This window comes from Peromyscus californicus, unplaced genomic scaffold (assembly GCF_007827085.1).
Source record: "Peromyscus californicus insignis strain IS unplaced genomic scaffold, ASM782708v3 Scaffold_3__1_contigs__length_106647218, whole genome shotgun sequence".
Taxonomy (NCBI): Eukaryota; Metazoa; Chordata; class Mammalia; order Rodentia; family Cricetidae; genus Peromyscus; species Peromyscus californicus.
The window spans coordinates 28,776,421-28,786,714 of record NW_026294551.1 but is presented as its reverse complement, the minus strand read 5'-3'; the positions used below and the strand labels follow the sequence as shown (position 1 = coordinate 28,786,714).

The 10,294-nt window shown below is 39.3% G+C and overlaps 1 protein-coding gene across 9 annotated transcripts in view; it reads left to right on the top strand.

The window, feature by feature from the left end:
* Window positions 1–10,294, top strand: part of Spag9 (sperm associated antigen 9) — a 133,092-nt gene that overhangs the window by 703 nt on the left and 122,095 nt on the right. The window lies entirely within an intron of this gene.

Below are 10,294 nucleotides of genomic sequence, written 5' to 3'. Positions count from 1 at the left end.
TTAGCATTGGGGAGGGGGGCACTACTGTCCTGCATGTGAGTTCCGCTGGCTTCGGTGCCTTTGCAGGGGGCTGCTACTGCTTTGGGAAGTTAGAGATCTCCCTCTTTCGGTCAGTTTCTTCTTGACATTTAAATCCTCTCGAGAAGGAAGTCTTATTTTTATGCCTGATGTACCTTGCTTAACACTTTGTCAACCACTTAGATGTCGAATAGCAGTGCCCAGTAAGTACATAAAGTGAACTCATTTACTTTATTCATGTTCCTCACTGAGGCATTCCCTTCGTATCAGGTGGTAACCTTGGACAGTTCCCTTACAGACTCCTCTATTTATAAAGACGACTGGGGGGCGGGGTTGAGGAGGTGTGGGTGAGTGTTGCAACACTTTGCCTGTCTGCGTTTGCTTTGCATACTGCGGTTTACTAGTGCACTTGGCTGGCTCTTAGCTCGAACACCTGAGCAGTGACCTTTGTACTCTCACCTGAATGCGTGAGCCTTTTGGAACACTGGCTGTAAATGATCCTCTGGCTTTTTGAGCGAGTTAAGGATTTTCGCCTTCAGGCTGAGTGCCTTGGCATTGTTTCTGAGGAACTTTTCTTTGGCAGTCAAAATGCCCTTCTTGTTTTTGCTTCCAAGACATCTAGTACACCTAGATAAATACATGGTGATTGAAGGAGACTAATTATCGAAGGAACCACGTGTTGTTTTTCAAAAATTCATGACACGGTTGGAGTATATGAGATTTGTTTGGCAGCTCGTTTCCTAGCATTAAATAGCCAGCACCATTTAAAAGTTTTTGTTGTATGTACCTCTCCGTTCAGGTAAATGATTGTTTTTTAAAAATCCCAATTATAGTCGTGCTGTCTACTCGAGATTTTGCAGTCCACCTGTCTCAAAGGAATAACATTGAATTTGCCAAGCAAAATTGACTTTATTTCAGGAGTGTGTCCAAATATACTCGGAGGGAAGGGTTGAAAAAACGGATGAGACCACAAATTCTGTTAATTTCTTGCTACTGTTTATAAAACAGATCAAGGCCTTTGAAGTGGCTTGCCACTTGTTGGTGCAGATACAGGCCTTTGCCTTGGTGTGGATGCAATTGGAAGAGAATGGGACCACAAATACGAAGAGGTCAGGAGCAGGCCCAATGTGACCTATCACCTCTGGTAAAATGGAATGCTCCCACCAGCCTTAAACTCCTGTCAATCCATGTAAACAGGGATGAAATGCCAGGGTCACACATTCCAAGAAAACCATCTGCCACAGGTTGCAGAATCAGAAAAGTACTAGGCTCTGTTTTGTATTTATTTCTTAAGTAAATGACATTAAAAATATGCTGTTCATTAGTTACATCTTCAAATCCCCATAATGAAACTTTCAGATAGACTCCTGACCTGAGAATTGAGAACATTGATGAACTGCTAGATGAACCACTTCCCAAACCACAAACATAAAACTACTTAATCATCAGCACTCATGTAAGATGATAAGCTGTTTTGCCTACACCTAGAAGTTCACTCTTCCAGGCCAGTGTACAGAGTGGATTCAGTTTAATTCTCTCCCTGAATGCTCAGTGCCTTTAACCCAGAGATTAAGAGCATGCTCTTATAGCAGAAGTGCTCCACGGAGGGTATTTACAGCCAAAGTAATTTGAAAGCATGGTAATTGTGCATCTCTAGAGTGTAAAGTAAATTCTGGGCACCGTTGTGGAAATTTAGGGAGGTATGGAAATGATGAGGATGTTAAGGAGTCTGTGAGGTGCTGTAATGTCTTGCTTGCAGAAATTGCCAGGAAGGAGGCAGAGATGTAATCTCTGTTATAATGGTTGTACTTAATTTGAATATACTCCACTTTTCTTGCTTTTATTTGATTTGTGTGTGTGGTTCGTTTGTTGTTTTAGTGACTCCTTTTAGAACCATCTTAGGAACTGGAATATGGTAAAGTATCTGCCTATTCAACCTGGGTTCAATCCCCAGCACTGCAGGAAGTTACCACCAGCACCAAATTACAGCAAACAAAATACATAAAGGCAGAGTTTAGATCTATTTGGACCAGTTTCAAATGCTAATAAATCCTTTCACCTGCCAGTTTTCCCTTTGGGTTCCCTGTCATACAGCTGTCCTTGAACCCTGGCCCAGCCGATGCTTTTGCTAACGTAGTTCCCTTGCCATACAATGTCTTCCCTCAGAGCTTGATCTGGCCAGCTCCTCCCCCTCTTTCCTTTCCTCCATTCCTTCCCTGATCTCTTCCTTTTGTCCTGACCTGTGCCTTCTTTCTACATAAACTTTCTCTATACCCACATTAGCCTTGAACTTGAAATCCTCTTGCCTCAGCCTTCCAAGTCTTGAAATAAGCTTGCACTGCCATTCCTAGCTAGTTTCTGTCAACTATATGCTCAGTTTAAATTTCACTTTTTCACAAGACTTTCTTGTCTGTTATGTACTGAAATACTGTGTAATCCTCGTGAGTTCATTTATTTATGGTCCCCCCCCCTTTTTTTTTTTTTTAAATTGATCTATTTCCAAGGCTGGTCTAGAACTTACTGAAAAAATTGTCTTAGCTTTCTGGGTGCTGGGATTGTAGATGTGCTACCATGACTGCCTCATCTCTAAAACTTACTTACTTAATTTATTTACTTGAGCATGCTTGAGGATGGATGGATGTTTGCCAAGGCACATGTGCAGAGATGGGAGAACTTAAAGAGGTCAGTTCTATCATTCTACCTTATTGGTCTTGGGGAATGTAGTACAGACCTGCTTGTTATGTGGGTGCTGAGATTTGAACTTGGCTCCTCATGATTGTGCAGCAAGCAGTTTTAACTGCTGAGTCATCTTTATAGCCCTCTTTTTTTTAAAAAAAAAAAAAATGTCCTTGTGTGGTGGAGAGGGTAAGTGTGCCACAGAGCCCAAGTGGAGTTCAAAAGGATAGTTTTTGGGACTTGGCTCTACCCAGTGGGTTCTGAGGATTCTGGGGATCAAACTAGGGTCATTAGGCTTGATAGCAAGCTTTTTTTGTTTGTTTGTTTGTTTGTTTTTTAGAGACATGGTTTTTCTGTGTAACAGTCCTGACTGTCTTGGAACTCGCTTTGTATACCAAGCTGGCCTTGAACTCACAGAGATCCACCTGACTGTACTTGGGATTAAAGGTGTGTGTCACCACCGCCCTATGCAGCAAGCATTTTTTACCCATTTCACTGGCCTTTTTTAGGATCTTATATATCCCAGACCATTTGTAGGGAAGTTTTTTGTCAGGACCTCTGGTCAGCTCTGTCCCTCTAGCCCACTCCCAAATAATCACTCAGAGACTTATTATTAATTATAAATGCTTGGTCAATAGTTCAGGTGTATTACTAACTAGCTCTTACAACTTAAATTAACCCATTTATCTACATTTATCTACATTTTGCCACATGGTGTTACCTCTCATCTTGCACTTCCTGTTTCCTCTCTGTGTCTGGCTGGTGACTCCTCTGACTGTATCCTCCTTTCCAGCATTCTCTCTGCTCCAAAAATCCTGCCTAGCCATCGGCCAGTCAGCTTTTTATTAACAGTGAGAGCCATATATATTTGCAGTGTACAAGATTGTTCCAAGTATTTCCCTTTTTTTTTTTTGTCAAATTAAAGGGAAGGTTTTAACTTTAACATAGTAAAATTATATACAACAAAAACAGTTAAGTAAGAATTATAGTTTTAATATCCAGTCCATTTGTATTTGGCAACATTAGAAAATATTATTTATCATATCTTTGTGAGTCTAAAGTTTTATATCTAATTTACCTTTTATCATAACTAAGGAAAACTATGACTATCTAGTCTTTAACTCCATCAAAGACCCCAGAAGGATGTAATGTTACCTAACAACAGGGACATCTGGCTGCCTGGATAGTCATCTAAAATTCTTCTGTAACATTAGGGCATTCATCTTTGGCCTACAGGCCTAGCATATCTGACAGACTTCCTGAGAAGCAGGGAATTTTGTCTTGGCAAAGTTTGGCAATCACTTTTTTTGTGTGTCCTGCTAGTCCAGTTTGGACAATATACTGTCAGCAATTGAGACAAGGACAGTTTTTTGCTCAAATGGCTAGCTTTTGCCATAAAGAAAGCAAACTCCATATGGAGGTTCTTCAGTGCCTATCATCTTCTCTGAAGTACATTGGTGTTATTACCAGGAGCAGATGTGTCTCACTGTCAAGAAAAGTCTTATGTTATTAAAGTGTTTTAAATGCCATATTCTATAGATCTTTCAAGTGTTTGAAGATCATCTATCTATCTAAAATATATTTCTGTATGACCTAGAAAACATAACTAACATGACTATAAATTTGATAGTTAAGGGTGACTATTAACCTGTGTTTCTTTATTATCCTAAATAGTTTTCAAGGATTAAAACTTTACATTGCATAATTAAACAAGCTGCATAGGTATGAACTGTATATGCATAATACCTCAAGCAAGAGTAGAAACATACATACAGTATAAAAAATAACTTTAAATTTGTATCAGTAAAACCAAATCCATACCAATGTAAAATATTTTGTGATTAATAGTTTCTTTTGATTAAAGTAGATTCAATAATCTTTCCCTTATCATTTCTATCATATCCCTCTTTTTTCCTTTAGAAAGAGATCTTTGAATTTAACTCTCTTGTTTAGCCTTTATTTTTTTTTTGACTATGACCAATAACAATTTGTAACCACCCCCCCCCCCCTTAAATGATAATAAACATCTATAACTCATCTTTTGGGAATGTGGATATTATTCTCCAGACTGCTTCCTGTTGTTTGGGGGTGTTGGCATCTTTGGGGACCCTGAGAAAATTCAGGATAATGGTTAAGTCTTGGCTGGAGTAGTTTGTGAGGCTGGACCAGTTCAGCCAGCAGCCTTGAAGCTGTTCTGGATGCAGAACTCTGAGAACTGCACTAGAGGCATTTTGAAATGCTAGATCACCTGGGCCATTTGTTTTTATTGGTGTCTGGTCCCCTTGCTCTGAAAAATACATAAACTTTTAAAGATAACGTACATATCTATATTAGTACAGTATAGACTGTATATTGTATACAAGTTAGCCAAAGATGATTTTTTTGTTCTATGTTTGAGCAGGTAAAATACATGTTACATGTTTTGTAGTTTTTTTAGGTTTATTTCTTTATGCTTGTGGTCAGGATGTTCAGGGGGTCTTCCTCGATCATACCTGATTATCTTTAACCTGGAATGAATCCACAGCCTCTTATTTCCTGTGGAAATAAAAGTATAACCTCTCTCCCAAAGCAACATTTTGACTTCCATTTTGAAATCAAGATATTTTTAACATATATAGGTTGGTTTAATCTAGTAGTTTCCATAATCCAGTGTTTCTTAGCAGTTATTGCTCATTCATTAGCAGTCAAAAAATTTTAAAGACAACACAATAACATACAGGATCCAGACTCTCTGTGTATTTCCCATCTTTACATGACTTTTTTCTTTTATATTACTTTACTCCCTTTATAAGGACTTTATTATTTTAAAACTATATATATATTATATATTAGATTGTCTATAACCTTTTTCTTTTCTCTCCCAAGACTTTGTACATTTTAAAACATTCTGTAACCCGTTTAGGTTTTTTCCCTCCCATCTGGATCTGTCTTTGCTGAGCATCTGTAACCTTTTCTGTTTGCATGAGCAAAACCCCAAACTTACTATGCAGTATGCTGGCAGAGCTTGTGCTGGTGGCTCAAGCCCTCAGGCAGTAGCTGGGAGACACCTCTCTGTTCCTCAGCCCGTGTGAGAGACTTTGAGAACCTGCCATGTGACTTAGCTCATGGCGTACTGGCAGCTGCCAGGAGGCATGTCTCGGTTCCATGGCTGACATGAGAGACACAAGACTAGGAAGCCGTGCTTGGTTCAGTTTTTGTGTGATTAGAACCTTTTTTAAGCTTTCTCAAGTCTTATGTGGATATAGGTGCTGGACATTTGGGCACCATTTGTTGGTGGACTTTTCTGTGTCCTGGCAGCCACTCCCAAATAACCACATAGAGACTTAATATTAATTATAAATTATAATTATAATATTAATTATAAATGCTCAGCTAATAGCTTAGGATTGTTTTTAGCTAGCTCTTATAACTTAATTAACCAATTTCTATTAATCTATGTGCTGCCCAATGGCTTGTTTACCTCGTGTAAATTCTTCCCATCCTCTCGATCTGCATCTTATGGCATCTCCTCCAACTCTGCCCTCCTTCTTCCCAGCATTCTCTCTTCCCTGAAAATCCTGCCTAGCTATTGGCCAATCAGCTTTTTATTCACAATGAGAGCAACACTTCTTCCCAGTGTATAGAAGGATTATTCTACAGCAGACCAGTCTCAAACTTAACAGTGATTTCTCCTGCCTGAACCTCCTAAGTATGATTATGATGATAACTATGGGGGTGTGTACTATGACACCAGCTACTAGCTTTACTGTGTGTGTGTGTGTGTGTGAACATAAGTGAGTTTATGTGAACCAAGTAGGCCAGAAGAAGGGGCATTGGATCCCCTGGAACTAGAATTGCAGGTGGTTGTGAGGCATCATGTGGTGGCTGCTAGGAAGCAAACATATGGGTCCTCAGTAAGGCAGTAAGTGCTCTTAACCTCAGGACCATCTCACCAGCCTCCTAGACTTGAGTATTTTGTTGTTGTTTCAAGACAGGGTTTCACTATGTAGCTCTGGCTGTCCTGGAACTTACTATGTAGACCAGGCTGACCTTGAACTCAAAGAGATCGACTGCCTCTTCTGAGTGCTGGAAGTAAAGCCGTGTGCTACTATTCTTGGCTAGATTGAGTTTGTTTTGTTGTTTGTTTTGGTTTTTTGAGGCAGGGTTTCTATGTGTAACGTTTGTAGACCAGGCTAGCCTTGAACTCACAGAGATCCACTTGCCTCTGCCTTCTAAGTGCTGGAATTAAAGACATGTGCCACCACTGTCCAGCTAGATTGAGTATTTTTAAAAGTCAAGGTCAGTAAACTTTTTAAAAAGACCTTCTTTGAAATGTCTTTGCTTGTTTGCATGTAGTATTTTGTACCACTTAGATGCTTGATGCCCAGAGATGGCAGAGGAGTGTGTTGGATCCCCTGGTGTCTGAATTGTGGATGATAGGTGCTGGGAACCAAACCTGGGTCTTCTGCAAGAGCATTAAGTACTCTTAATCCACGGAACCATCTCTCCAGCCCCTTTTTATTTATTTTTTTTAAGATTTAATTTTTAATTAGGTATGTATGTGTCATATGTGGTAATGTGCATGAGAGTGCAGGTGCCCTTGTAGTCCAGAAGAAGGTGTTGGAGCTGAAGTTAACAGGTGGATATGAGCTGCTTGATGTGGGTAGCTGGGAACTAAAGTTGGGAGAGCAAGAGCATGTGTTCTTTAACAGCTTAGCCATCTCTCCAGCCCCAAAATCAGTAAAGCATTTTGGTCAGCTATCCTATTTGTTTATTATTAGGAAAAAGTTGACATATATACACAAATTAAAAATCCACTCACTGAATATCTCTGTATACTCACTATCAAGATTCAGTAGTTGTATTCAACCTGTACATGTGAATATCAAGGTATTGATGTATATATACACATTTGCTAGTTGTGTTTTTTGTGTATAGGTTAAAGGACAATTCTGTGGAGTTGGTTCCCTCCTTCCACCTTTAGGTGGGTTCCAGGGATCAAACTCAGGCTGCCAGGCTTGCATGGCAAGTGCCTTTCTTTCCCTGTTGAGCTTTCTTGGCTCATATACCATACTTCTTTTATTGCTGAACCATTTCAAAATAAATATACATTCTGACACTTTTCTTGGTATGACACATATTTAGATTTGAGAATATTTCTAGTGTCACCAAAGTTTCATTTGAATTAACTTAAAAAATTTGAGGCAAGGTTTTACTGTGTGTCCCACTGTGGTCTCAAACTTGAGATTTTCTTCCTCTACCTTGAAAGTTCTGAAATACAAGCAATGCATTACCACACTTGCCTTGAATTAAGTTGAGTGTTTTTGAGACAGTGTTTTATATAGCTCAGACTAGCCTCAGACTTGCTAAATTGCAGTGGCTGGCCTTGGACTCAGAATCTCCTACTTCCACCTCCCAATTGTTAGCATTACAGATGTGTGTCAACCGTGCCTGCCTTTGCATTAATTTATGAACATGATATATGTCAGTTACAGAGATGAATAAGAGGCAGAGGCAGGCGGATCTTTGTGAGTTCAAGGCCAGCCTGGTCTATGGAGCGAGCTCCAGGAAAGGCGCAAAGCTACACAGAGAAGCCCTGTCTCGAAAAAAAAAAAAAAAAGTTTAAAATTTATTCTATGTGAGTGCATGATGTCTGTGTGCTAGGTGTGTGTGTGTACATCAGAGGATGTGGTTCTCTCTACTTTTTTGTGGATTCTAAGGATTGAACTCAGGTCCCCAGATTTAGTAGGCAAGCACCTTTACCTGTGGATTGGCTCATCAGCCTAAGTTATTAATATTTTATACTACATTAGTATAACCACAAAGAAAAGAGGAAATGGTTGTAATTTAGCTACTTCTATAAGAAATTTAAATCTGTCCAGTGGTATATGTCTTTAACCCAAGAACTCTGGATGCAGAGGTAGTCAGATCTCTATGAGTTCGAGGTAGCCTGGTCTACATAGTGAGTTCAAGGACACCTAGAGCTACATATAAGACCCTGTCTTGAAAAAAGAAAAAAGAAATTTAAATTTGACATTTATAAAACAATATTAATTTGAAGTTAAGAGTATAGCTGGTCTTGGTGGTGTACTCTTGTACCCTAACTTGTGGAAGTAGATGCAAGAGGATCAGGTTAGGAGTTCAAGGTCATCTTCAGCTCCATAATGGGTTGAAAGTCAATCTGGGCAACAAAAGACCAAAGGTAGGTGTGGTGGCACATGCTCTTAATCTTAGTACTTGAGAGGTAGAGGAAGGCAGATATCTGAATTCAAGGCCAGATTGGTCTACATTGTGAGTTCCAAGACAGCTGAGTCTACCTGGTGAGACCTTGTCTAAATAAAGAGGCGGGGAGGGACTAACGTGTGCTTTTCTTGGTGCGTAGTAATGGTAGAGTATTTGATTAACATGCACAGGGCTGGGCCCTGGGTTTGATTCCTAGTATGGCAGAGAGAGGAGCAAGGGAATAAGGAGGGAGAGAGGGAGAGGGATTTTAGCTAGCATGGTAGCTACATGTACTCAGGCTAGAGGCTCACAGGTTCCAGGCTATGAGATATGATCTATGTAGTTAGAGCCCACCCTTCACCTAAAAAAAGGAGAAAAAGTAAATAAAAACACTAGATTGCAGATTATTGTAGATGTGATTCAGGAAATAAACAGGATGATAGAATAAAGAAGCAGGCAGGTTAGACAGAATAAGCTTATAAAAAGGTTATGTTGATGGAGGCAACTAGAATAAATTTTTAGGTCTGAAACTTTTAACATTTTAGAATTTCTCTTCAAGAGTCTAGAAAACTTTGAAAAGTATATTACTTTTTCATAAATGAATTTTTTTTTTATTTTTGGCCTTATTCCTTTTCAAACTTGACTTTCCAGCAAAGTTTAACTTTTTTGGCAACTCTTTCCAATAAGAGACATTTTGCAGAGCTGAGAATCAAATCAAGGGCTTATATTCAGGCTGTGCTACTTGAAAATCTCTTGTTTTTTTTCCCCTCTGGTATCTGACCACTGTGAATTTCCCGTGTTCATGCTAGCGTTTGCTTTCCTTGACGTTCTTTCACAGGTCTCTTTATTTTCACTCTGCATACCCCCAGCTGATACTCTGTATTCCCATGGATTTAATTACCATTGTTCATTATTCCAAAATGAGTATGTCCTTGGTAGGAATATAGTCATTTGCTTCTCTCTGGAGTTGTAGATCCAGTCACATTGCCTATTGAATGTTTTCCATCATCTTTAAAAATGAACTTAACTCCCCAAAGTATGCTTTTCCTTTGTTCTCTTTGTGGAGGATACCACCATCTTACCATCTTACCTGACCTCTTCCTCCTTAGTTCTGTATGTATGTATATATATATATATATATATATATATAAAAATTTTTAGACAAGGTCTCATGTAGCCCTCAGACTTGGAACTCCTGATCCTTCTGCCTTCACTTTCCAGGCATTTCTACTTTGTTTCACTGTCCTATTTTCCTATATCTTTTGGGGGTGGGGAAGGGTGGCATGTTGCCTAAGCCAGTCTTAAATTCCTGAGCTCATTTACCTGCTTTAGTCTTCCAGATAGCTGAGATTACAAGCATGGACAGCTTGACTTTCCTTTGTTGTAGTGTTTTGGGTCT